A 12,500-nucleotide genomic window follows, 5' to 3' on the forward strand; every position below is an offset into this window, starting at 1 on the left:
TCTCTGGTTCGACGATGAGCTTCCCTACTAACCCGAGCATGGTCATCGCTCGCACCTTCCAAAACCTCCAGGGGCGCAGGCACTTTTCGTTTACTTACCATAAGGCGGATCTCCTCAAGCCTTAAGCAACTAGCGCAGGCTCTCGGCAGCACTTTGAAAATTTTTCAGCCGAAATCTCGAACGTCTGGTAATCCCAAGGGGGGACTTTGAAATTTTTTCTGCACTCATGGTCATCCGACAGAGGGACTTTGAAAATTTTCCTGCACTCATGGTCATCCTACGAGGACACTTTGAAAATAAACACGACACTCTGGTCATCCTGTGGAGAGAGGACAAGAGGGTGGATCACGGTGGGACTGCCGTGACCCTAAGCTACTATTGAGGCATCAACCTGGGATGAGCTGGGGTCTGACATCCCCCTGTTGCCATGGAGGTCTAAAGGATGACCATTAGTTGTGGTTCTCGCCCCGGGACTTGGGTCAGAGTACAGCCGAAGTGGAGCACTTGTGTCGGACTAGGGAGGCTGTGCCGTGCCCCCTGGAGGTCTAAAGGATGACCAGTAGTTGTGGTTCTCGCCCCGGGACTTGGGTCAGAGTATAGCCCAAGTGGAGCACTTGTGTCGGCCTAGGGAGGCTGTGCCGGGCCCCCTGGAGGTCTAAAGGATGACCATGAGGTCAAAAGGATGACCAGTAGTTGTGGTTCTCGCCCCGGGACTTGGGTCAGAGTATAGCCCAAGTGGAGCACTTGTGTCGGACTAGGGAGGCTGTGCCGTGCCCCCTGGAGGTCTAAAGGATGACCAGTAGTTGTGGTTCTCGCCCCGGGACTTGGGTCAGAGTATAGCCCAAGTGGAGCACTTGTGTCGGACTAGGGAGGCTGTGCCGTGCCCCCTGGAGGTCTAAAGGATGACCAGTAGTTGTGGTTCTCGCCCCGGGACTTGGGTCATAGTATAGCCCAAGTGGAGCACTTGGGTCGGACTAGGGAGGCTGTGTCGTGCCCCCTGGAGGTCTAAAGGATGACCAGTAGTTGTGGTTCTCGCCCCGGGACTTGGGTCAGAGAATAGCCCAAGTGGGACACTTGTGTCGGACTAGGGAGGCTCTGCCGTGCCCCCTGGAGGTCTAAAGGATGACCAGTAGTTGTGGTTCTCGCCCCGGGACTTGGGTCAGAGTATAGCCCAAGTGGAGCACTTGTGTCGGACTAGGGAGGCTGTGCCGTGCCCCCTGGAGGTCTAAAGGATGACCATTAGTTGTGGTTCTCGCCCCGGGACTTGGGTCAGAGTACAGCCCAAGTGGAGCACTTGCGTCGGACTAGGGAGGCTGTGCCGGGCCCCCTGGAGGTCTAAAGGATGACCAGTAGTTGTGGTTCTCGCCCCGGGCCGTGGGTCTGAGTATGGCCCAAGTGGGACACTTGTGTCGGACTAGGGAGGCTCTGCCGTGCCCCCTTGAGGTCTAAAGGATGACCAGTAGTTGTGGTTCTCGCCCCGGGACTTGGGTCATAGTATAGCCCAAGTGGGACACTTGTGTCGGACTAGGGAGGCTCTGCCGTGCCCCCTTGAGGTCTAAAGGATGACCATGAGGTCAAAAGGATGACCAGTAGTTGTGGTTCTCGCCCCGGGACTTGGGTCAGAGTATGGCCCAAGTGGTGCACTTGTGTCGGTCTAGGGAGGCTGTGCCGGTCCCCCTGGAGGTCTAAAGGATGACCAGTAGTTGTGGTTCTCGCCCCGGGACTTGGGTCAGAGTATAGCCCAAGTGGAGCACTTGTGTCGGACTAGGGAGGCTGTGCCGGGCCCCCTGGAGGTCTAAAGGATGACCAGTAGTTGTGGTTCTCACCCCGGGTCGTGGGTCCGAGTCTGGCCCGAGTAGAGCACTTTGGTCGGCTACCGGGGGGTGTGCCGTGCCCCCTGGAGGTCTAAAGGATGACCAGTAGTTGTGGTTCTCGCCCCGGGACTTGGGTCAGAGTATAGCCCAAGTGGAGCACTTGTGTCGGCCTAGGGAGGCTGTGCCGGGCCCCCTGGAGATCTAAAGGATGACCATGAGGTCAAAAGGATGACCAGTAGTTGTGGTTCTCGCCCCGGGACTTGGGTCAGAGTATAGCCCAAGTGGAGCACTTGTGTCGGCCTAGGGAGGCTGTGCCGGGCCCCCTGGAGGTCTAAAGGATGACCAGTAGTTGTGGTTCTCGCACCGGGACTTGGGTCAGAGTACAGCCCAAGTGGAGCACTTGTGTCGGTCTAGGGAGGCTGTGCCGGGCCCCCTGGAGGTCTAAAGGATGACCATGAGGTCAAAAGGATGACCAGTAGTTGTGGTTCTCGCCCCGGGACTTGGGTCAGAGTATAGCCCAAGTGGAGCACTTGTGTCGGACTAGGGAGGCTGTGCCGTGCCCCCTGGAGGTCTAAAGGATGACCAGTAGTTGTGGTTCTCGCCCCGGGACTTGGGTCAGAGTATAGCCCAAGTGGAGCACTTGTGTCGGCCTAGGGAGGCTGTGCCGGGCCCCCTGGAGGTCTAAAGGATGACCATGAGGTCAAAAGGATGACCAGTAGTTGTGGTTCTCGCCCCGGGACTTGGGTCAGAGTATAGCCCAAGTGGAGCACTTGTGTCGGACTAGGGAGGCTGTGCCGTGCCCCCTGGAGGTCTAAAGGATGACCAGTAGTTGTGGTTCTCGCCCCGGGACTTGGGTCAGAGTATAGCCCAAGTGGAGCACTTGTGTCGGACTAGGGAGGCTGTGCCGTGCCCCCTGGAGGTCTAAAGGATGACCAGTAGTTGTGGTTCTCGCCCCGGGACTTGGGTCATAGTATAGCCCAAGTGGAGCACTTGGGTCGGACTAGGGAGGCTGTGTCGTGCCCCCTGGAGGTCTAAAGGATGACCAGTAGTTGTGGTTCTCGCCCCGGGACTTGGGTCAGAGAATAGCCCAAGTGGGACACTTGTGTCGGACTAGGGAGGCTCTGCCGTGCCCCCTGGAGGTCTAAAGGATGACCAGTAGTTGTGGTTCTCGCCCCGGGACTTGGGTCAGAGTATAGCCCAAGTGGAGCACTTGTGTCGGACTAGGGAGGCTGTGCCGTGCCCCCTGGAGGTCTAAAGGATGACCATTAGTTGTGGTTCTCGCCCCGGGACTTGGGTCAGAGTACAGCCCAAGTGGAGCACTTGCGTCGGACTAGGGAGGCTGTGCCGGGCCCCCTGGAGGTCTAAAGGATGACCAGTAGTTGTGGTTCTCGCCCCGGGCCGTGGGTCTGAGTATGGCCCAAGTGGGACACTTGTGTCGGACTAGGGAGGCTCTGCCGTGCCCCCTTGAGGTCTAAAGGATGACCAGTAGTTGTGGTTCTCGCCCCGGGACTTGGGTCATAGTATAGCCCAAGTGGGACACTTGTGTCGGACTAGGGAGGCTCTGCCGTGCCCCCTTGAGGTCTAAAGGATGACCATGAGGTCAAAAGGATGACCAGTAGTTGTGGTTCTCGCCCCGGGACTTGGGTCAGAGTATGGCCCAAGTGGTGCACTTGTGTCGGTCTAGGGAGGCTGTGCCGGTCCCCCTGGAGGTCTAAAGGATGACCAGTAGTTGTGGTTCTCGCCCCGGGACTTGGGTCAGAGTATAGCCCAAGTGGAGCACTTGTGTCGGACTAGGGAGGCTGTGCCGGGCCCCCTGGAGGTCTAAAGGATGACCAGTAGTTGTGGTTCTCACCCCGGGTCGTGGGTCCGAGTCTGGCCCGAGTAGAGCACTTTGGTCGGCTACCGGGGGGTGTGCCGTGCCCCCTGGAGGTCTAAAGGATGACCAGTAGTTGTGGTTCTCGCCCCGGGACTTGGGTCAGAGTATAGCCCAAGTGGAGCACTTGTGTCGGCCTAGGGAGGCTGTGCCGGGCCCCCTGGAGATCTAAAGGATGACCATGAGGTCAAAAGGATGACCAGTAGTTGTGGTTCTCGCCCCGGGACTTGGGTCAGAGTATAGCCCAAGTGGAGCACTTGTGTCGGCCTAGGGAGGCTGTGCCGGGCCCCCTGGAGGTCTAAAGGATGACCAGTAGTTGTGGTTCTCGCACCGGGACTTGGGTCAGAGTACAGCCCAAGTGGAGCACTTGTGTCGGTCTAGGGAGGCTGTGCCGGGCCCCCTGGAGGTCTAAAGGATGACCAGTAGTTGTGGTTCTCGCCCCGGGCCGTGGGTCTGAGTATGGCCCAAGTGGGGCACTTGCGTCGGACTGGGGAGGCTCTGCCGCGCCCCCTGGAGGTCAAAAGGATGACCAGTAGTTGTGGTTCTCACCCCGGGTCGTGGGTCCGAGTCTGGCCCGAGTAGAGCACTTTGGTCGGCTACCGGGGGGTGTGCCGTGCCCCCTGGAGCCATGGGAGTGAGCTCCAGCAGACTGGTATTTTTCGGAGAACCAGGCCCACACTCCTCAGACTTTGTGCCCAGGGACAGGCCACCAAAATCGGCCGCGGCTCGTGCACTTTGCCCCTGCGTTTCTCCCAGAACCAGAGCCGGAAAAATCCCAAAATTGATGCCCAGAGATAGTCGACTCTGCCTGGAATAGATTGCCACCCAAACCCGCCAACTCACGCTGGTTTTCCGATGGCCTCACCTACTAACCCGAGCATGGTCATCGCTCGCACCTTCCAAAACCTCCAGGGGCGCAGGCACTTTTCATTTACTGGCCATAAGGCCGACCGCCTTAAGCGTTAAGCGATAAGCGAAAGGCTTAGTTTGGACTTAGTTTTTGGAGCGACGAGGTCGCCGTTTTGTCAATTCTGAACCGATTTTCACGCGGTTTTCGACTGCCTGCGCCTGGGGAGCCGCCCAGAAGCCCCAGGCAGTGTTCTGGGTGGACTTCCGGACCGGTCCGGACCCGGTACCGGCCGGGGGAACCGCACCACGCCTCTCGGGCGTTTCTACACCGATTTTCGCGGGGTTTTCGACTGCATAGACGGGGCCACCTGCTGCAGGGACCGAGGGAGGGCCTTACTGAGCTGGGTCCGACGCAGGGCCCGGTTCCTGGAGCCCGCTGGGGGGGGGGGGGGGTTCTCTAAGGCTCACGGCGGGCTGCTGAGGGGCCGGATCGGATGCAGACAGGCGCTCCTCTGCCCAGGTCTTTGCTCCCCTGCCCCACTAGGAATGGAAGACACACTGCCAACAGCTTCTGGAGGGTGATGGGCCCTGCTGCAGACCAGGTCCGACCCAGGTTTCAGCTATCCCACCCCGCAGGGACTTAAAGACACACTGCCATCAGCTTCTGGAGGCTGCTGAGCTCTACTATAGAGCAGGTCCGACCCAGGTTTCAGCTCCTGCAGCCCACTAGGACTTAAACACACACTGCCATCAGCGTCTGGATGGTGATGGGCCCTGCTGCAGACCAGGTCCGACCCAGGTTTCAGCTATCCCACCCCGCAGGGACTTAAAGACACACTGCCATCAGCTTCTGGAGGCTGCTGAGCTCTACTATAGAGCAGGTCCGACCCAGGTTTCAGCTCCTGCAGCCCACTAGGACTTAAACACACACTGCCATCAGCGTCTGGATGGTGATGGGCCCTGCTGCAGACCAGGTCCGACCCAGGTATCAGCTCCTGCACCCCGCAGGGAATTGAAGACACACTGCCATCAGCTTCTGGAGGCTGCTGAGCTCTGCTATAGACCAGGTCCGACCCAGGTTTCAGCTCCTGCACCCCGCAGGGAACTAAACACACACTGCCATCTGCAACTGGAGGCTGCTGAGCCCTGCTGCAGACCAGGTCCGACCCAGGTTATGGCTCTCCCACCCCCCTGGGACTTAAACACACACAGCCATCAGCTTCTGGATGGTGATGGGCCCTGCTGCAGACCAGGTCCGACCCAGGTTTCAGCTCCTCAACCCCGCAGGGACTTAAACCCACACCGCCATCAGCTTCTGGAGGGTGATGGGCCCTGCTGCGGGCCAGGTCCGACCCAGGTTTCAGCTCTCCCACCCCGCAGGGACTTAAACACACACAGCCATCAGCTTCTGGGGGCTGCTGAGCCCTGCTGCAGACCAGGTCCGACCCAGGTTTCAGCTCTCCCACCCCGCAGGGTCTTTAACACACACACTGCCATCAGCTGCTGGAGGCTGCTGAGCTCCGCTATAGACCAGGTCCGACCCAGGTTTCTGCTCCTGCACCCCGCAGGGAATGAAAGACACACTGCCATCAGCTTCTGGAGGCTGCTGAGCCCTGCTGCAGACCAGGTCCGACCCAGGTATCGGCTCTCCAACCAGGCAGAGACTTAAACACACACACACACACACACACTGCCATCAGCTTCTGGGGGCTGCTGAGCTCTGCTGTAGACCGGGTCCGACCCAGGTTTCTGCTCCTCCACCCCGCAGGGACTTAAACACACACTGCCACCAGCTTCTGGAGGGTGATGGGCCCTGCTTTAGACCAGGTCTGACCCGGGATATAGCTCTCCCACCCCGCAGGGACTTAAACACTCACTGCCATCAGCTGCTGGAGGCTGCCGAGCTCTGCTGCAGACCAGGTCCCACCCAGGTTTCTGCTCCTGCACCCCGCAGGGACTTAAACACACACTGCCACCAGCTTCTGGAGGGTGATGGGCCCTGCTGTGGACCAGGTCCGACCCGGATATCAGCTCTCCCACCAGGCAGGGACTTAAACACACACTGCAATCAGCTGCTGGAGGCTGCTGAGCTCTACTATAGACCAGGTCCGACCCAGGTTTCAGCTCTCCCACCAGGCAGTGACTTAAAGACACACTGCCATCAGCTGCTGGAGGCTGCTGAGCTCTTCTATAGACCAGGTCCGACCCAGGTTTCAGCTCTCACACCAGGCAGGGACTTAAACACACACTGCCATCAGCTGCTGGAGGCTGCTGAGCTCTGCTATAGACCAGGTCCGACCCAGGTTTCAGCTCTCCCACCAGGCAGGGACTTAAAGACACACTGCCATCAGCTGCTGGAGGCTGCCGAGCCCTGCTGCAGACCATGTCCGACCCAGGTTTCAGCTCTCCCACCAGGCAGGGACTTAGAGGCACGCTGCCATCAGCTTCTGGAGGCTGCTGAGCTCTGCCATAGACCAGGTCCGACCGAGGTTTCAGCTCTCCCACCCCGCAGGGACTTAAACACACACTGCCATCAGCTGCTGGAGGCTGCTGAGCTCTGCTATAGACCAGGTCCGACCCGGGATATAGCTCTCCCACCCCGCAGGGACTTAAACACACACTGCCATCAGCTGCTGGAGGCTGCTGAGCTCTTCTATAGACCAGGTCCGACCCAGGTTTCAGCTCTCCCACCCCGCAGGGACTTGAACACACACTGCCATCAGCTTCTGGAGGCTGCTGAGCTCTGCTATAGACCAGGTCCGACCCAGGTTTCTGCTCCTCCACCCCGCAGGGAATTAAAGACACACTGCCATCAGCTTCTGGATGGTGATGGGCCCTGCTGCAGACCAAGTCCGACCCGGGTTACAGCTCTCCCACCAGGCAGGGAATTAAACACACACTGCCATCAGCTGCTGGAGGCTGCTGAGCTCCGCTATAGACCAGGTCCGACCCGGGTTCCTGCTCCTGCACCCCGCAGGGACCAAAACACACACACTGCCATCAGCTTCTGGAGGCTGCTGAGCTCTTCTATAGACCAGGTCCGACCCAGGTTTCAGCTCTCCCACCAGGCAGGGACTTAAACACACACTGCCATCACCTTCTGCTGGCTGCTGAGCTCTGCTGCAGACCAGGTCCGACCCAGGTTTCAGCTCCTGCACCCCGCAGGGAACTAAACACACACTGCCGTCACCTTCTGCTGGCTGCTGAGCCCTGCTGCAGACCAGGTCCGACCCAGGTTTCAGCTCCTGCACCCCGCAGTGGATTAAAGACACACTGCCATCAGGTTCTGGAGGCTGCTGAGCTCTGCTGCAGACCAGGTCCGACCCAGGTTATGGCTCTCCCACCCCGCAGGGACTTAAACACACACCGCCGTCAGCTTCTGGATGGTGATGGGCCCTGCTGCAGACCAGGTCCGACCCACGTTTCAGCTCTCCCACCCCGCAGGGGATGAAACACACACTGCCATCAGCTTCTGGAGGCTGCTGAGCTCTGCTAAAGACCAGGTCCGACCCAGCTTTCAGCTCTCCCACCAGGCAGGGAGTTAAAGACACACTGTCATCGGCTTCTGGAGGGTGCTGAGCCCTGCTGCACACCAAGTCTGACCCAGGTTTCAGCTCATCCACCCCGCAGGGACCTAAACACACACTGCCATCAGCTTCTGAGTGGTAATGGGCCCTGCTGCAGACCAGGTCCGACCCAGGTTTCAGCTCCTCCACCCCGCCATCACCAGCTGGAGGCTGGCTGCTGCTCCTGCACCCTGCCATCAGCTGCTGGAGGCTTCTGTTCCTCCACCCCGCCATCAGCAGCTGGAGGCTGGCTGCTGGAGGCTGGCTGCTGCTCCTCCACCCCGCCATCACCAGCTGGAGGCTGGTTGCAGCTCCTGCACCCCGCCATCAGCTGCTGGAGGCTGCCTGCAGCCCCTGCACCCCGCCATCAGCTGCTGGAGGCTGGCTGCAGCTCCTGCACACCGCCATCAGCTGCTGGAGGCTGCCTGCAGCTCCTGCACCCCGCCATCAGCTGCTGGAGGCTGGCTGCTGCTCCTGCACCCCGCCAGCAGCTGCTGGAGGCTGGCTGCTGCTCCTCCACCCAACCATCAGCTGCTGGACGCTGGCTGCTGCTCCTGCACCCCGCCATCAGCTGCTGGAGGCTGGCTGCTGCTCCTCCACCACCCAACCATCAGCTGCTGGACGCTGGCTGCAGCTCCTCCACCCCGCCATCAGCTGCTGGTGGCTGGCTGCAGCTCCTTCACCCCGCCATCAGCTGCTGGTGGCTGGCTGCAGCTCCTTCACCCCGCCATCACCAGCTGGAGGCTGGCTGCTGCTCCTGCACCCCGCCATCAGCTGCTGGAGGCTGCCTGCAGCTCCTGCGCCCCGCCATCAGCTGCTGGAGGCTGGCTGCTGCTCCTGCACCCTGCCATCAGCTGTTCGAGGCTGGCTGCAGCTCCTCCACCCCACCATCACCAGCTGGAGGCTGGTTGCAGCTCCTGCACCCCGTCATCAGCAGCTGGAGGCTGCCTGCTGCTCCTGCACCCCGCCATCAGCTGCTGGAGGCTGCCTGCAGCTCCTGCACCCCGCCATCATTTGCTGGAGGCTGGCTGCAGCTCCTGCAACCCGCCATCAGCTGCTGGTGGCTGGCTGCAGCTCCTGCACCCCGCCATCAGCTGCTGGAGGCTGCCTGCAGCTCCTGCGCCCCGCCATCAGCTGCTGGAGGCTGGCTGCTGCTCCTGCACCCTGCCATCAGCTGTTCGAGGCTGGCTGCAGCTCCTCCACCCCACCATCACCAGCTGGAGGCTGGTTGCAGCTCCTGCACCCCGTCATCAGCAGCTGGAGGCTGCCTGCTGCTCCTGCACCCCGCCATCAGCTGCTGGAGGCTGCCTGCAGCTCCTGCACCCCGCCATCATTTGCTGGAGGCTGGCTGCAGCTCCTGCAACCCGCCATCAGCTGCTGGAGGCTGGCTGCTGCTCCTCCACCCCACCATGACCTGCTGGAGGCTGGCTGCAGCTCCTTCACACCGCCATCAGCTGATGGATGCTGGCTGAACGCTGGAGGCTGGCTGCTGCTCCCACACACCGCCATCAGCTCCTGGAGGCTGGCTGGCTGCTGGAGGCTGTCTGCTGCTGCTCCTCCACCCCGCCATCACCAGCTGGAGGCTGGCTGCTGGAGGCTGGCTGCAGCTCCTGCACCCCACCATCAGCTGCTGGAGGCTGGCTTCTGCTCCTCCACCCCGCCATCAGCTGCTGGGGGCTGGCTGCTGGAGGCTGGCTGCAGCTCCTCCACCCCGCCATCACCAGCTGGAGGCTGGTTGCAGCTCCTGCACCCCGCCATCAGCTGCTGGAGGCTGCCTGCTGCTCCTGCACCCCGCCATCAGCTGCTGGAGGCTGCCTGCACCTCCTGCACCCCGCCATCAGCTGCTGGAGGCTGGCTTCTGCTCCTCCACCCCGCCATCAGCTGATGGAGGCTGCCTGCTTCTCCACCCCGCCATCACTAGCTGGAGGCTGGCTGCTGGAGGCTGGCTGCAGCTCCTCCACCCCGCCATCAGCTGCTGGAGGCTGCCTGCAGCTCCTGCACCCCGCCATCACCAGCTGGAGGCTGGCTTCTGCTCCTCCACCCCGCCATCAGCTGATGGAGGCTGCCTGCTTCTCCACCCCGCCATCACTAGCTGGAGGCTGGCTGCTGGAGGCTGGCTGCAGCTCCTCCACCCCGCCATCAGCTGCTGGAGGCTGGCTGCTGCTCCTGCACCCCGCCATCAGCTGCTGGAGGCTGGCTGCTGCTCCTCCACCCAACCATCAGCTGCTGGACGCTGGCTGCAGCTCCTCCACCCCACCATCAGCTGCTGGACGCTGGCTGCAGCTCCTCCACCCCGCCATCAGCTGCTGGAGGCTGCCTGCAGCTCCTGCACCCCGCCATCAGCTGCTGGAGGCTGCCTGCAGCTCCTGCACCCCGCCATCACCAGCTGGAGGCTGGCTTCTGCTCCTCCACCCCGCCATCAGCTGATGGAGGCTGCCTGCTTCTCCACCCCGCCATCACTAGCTGGAGGCTGGCTGCTGGAGGCTGGCTGCTGCTCCTCCACCCAACCATCAGCTGCTGGACGCTGGCTGCAGCTCCTCCACCCCACCATCAGCTGCTGGACGCTGGCTGCAGCTCCTGCACCCCGCCATCAGCTGCTGGAGGCTGGCTTCTGCTCCTCCACCCCGCCATCAGCTGCTGGAGGCTGCCTGCTGCTCCTGCACCCCGCCATCAGCTGCTGGAGGCTGGCTGCTGCTCCTGCACCCCGCCATCAGCTGCTGGAGGCTGGCTGCTGGAGGCTGGCTGCAGCTCCTCCACCCCACCATCAGCTGCTGGACGCTGGCTGCAGCTCCTCCACCCCACCATCAGCTGCTGGACGCTGGCTGCAGCTCCTGCACCCCGCCATCAGCTGCTGGAGGCTGGCTTCTGCTCCTCCACCCCGCCATCAGCTGACGGAGGCTGCCTGCTTCTCCACCCCGCCATCACTAGCTGGAGGCTGGCTGCTGGAGGCTGGCTGCAGCTCCTCCACCCCACCATCAGCTGCTGGACGCTGGCTGCAGCTCCTGCACCCCGCCATCAGCTGCTGGAGGCTGGCTTCTGCTCCTCCACCCCGCCATCAGCTGACGGAGGCTGCCTGCTTCTCCACCCCGCCATCACTAGCTGGAGGCTGGCTGCTGGAGGCTGGCTGCAGCTCCTCCACCCCGCCATCAGCTGCTGGAGGCTGGCTGCTGCTCCTGCACCCCGCCATCAGCTGCTGGACGCTGGCTGCAGCTCCTCCACCCCGCCATCACCAGCTGGAGGCTGCCTGCTGCTCTTCCACCCCGCCATCAGCTGATGGACGCTGGCTGCAGCTCCTCCACCCCGCCATCAGCTGCTGGAGGCTGGCTGGCCGCTGGAGGCTGGCTGCTGCTCCCACACACCGCCATCAGCTGCTGGAGGCTGGCTGGCTGCTGGAGGCTGGCTGCTGCTGCTCCTCCTCCCCGCCATCACCAGCTGGAGGCTGGCTGCTGCTCCTACACCCCGCCATCAGCTGATGGAGGCTGCCTGCTCCTCCGCCCCGCCATCACCAGCTGGAGGCTGGCTGCTGGAGGCTGGCTGCAGCTCCTTCACCCCGCCATCACCAGCTGGAGGCTGGCTTCTGCTCCTGCACCCCGCCATCAGCTGCTGGAGGCTGGCTTCTGCTCCTCCACCCCGCCACCAGCTGCTGGAGGCTGGCTGCTGCTCCTGCACCCCGCCAGCAGCTGCTGGAGGCTGGCTGCTGCTCCTCCACCACCCAACCATCAGCTGCTGGACGCTGGCTGCAGCTCCTCCACCCCGCCATCAGCTGCTGGTGGCTGGCTGCTGCTCCTGCACCCCGCCATCAGCTGCTGGTGGCTGGCTGCAGCTCCTTCACCCCGCCATCACCAGCTGGAGGCTGGCTGCTGCTCCTGCACCCCGCCATCAGCTGCTGGAGGCTGGCTGCAGCTCCTCCACCCCACCATCAGCCGTTGGAGGCTGGCTGCTGCTCCTCCACCCTGACATCACCAGCTGGAGGCTTCTGTTCCTCCACCCCACCATCAGCAGCTGGAGGCTGGCTGCTTGAGGCTGGCTGCTGCTCCCCCACCCCGCCATCACCTGCTGGAGGCTTCTGCTCAGCCACACCGCCACCAGCTGCCTGTGGTGAACCGCTGACGACCAGCCCAGGCCCACGTCTCACCTCTCCCTGCCCGCCCTGGATGCACAACCACCCACCCAGGCTCAAGTTTCCCCCTGCCCGCTGCACGTCCAGCCGGCCTCTGCCCTGTCCCCTCTCTCACCAGCATCACATCCAGGCTCATCAGGCATCCCCATGCCCGCAGCCTTCTCCCACCCACACTCAACACCACCGAACCCAGGATCAGGCTCCACCATCCCCGAAGACTTCTCCCACCCTCACTCAACACCATCACACCCAGCATCAGGCTCCCCCAGCCCCGCAGC

Source organism: Nothobranchius furzeri, unplaced genomic scaffold (genome assembly GCF_043380555.1).
Source record: "Nothobranchius furzeri strain GRZ-AD unplaced genomic scaffold, NfurGRZ-RIMD1 Scf053, whole genome shotgun sequence".
NCBI classification, from domain to species: domain Eukaryota; kingdom Metazoa; phylum Chordata; class Actinopteri; order Cyprinodontiformes; family Nothobranchiidae; genus Nothobranchius; species Nothobranchius furzeri.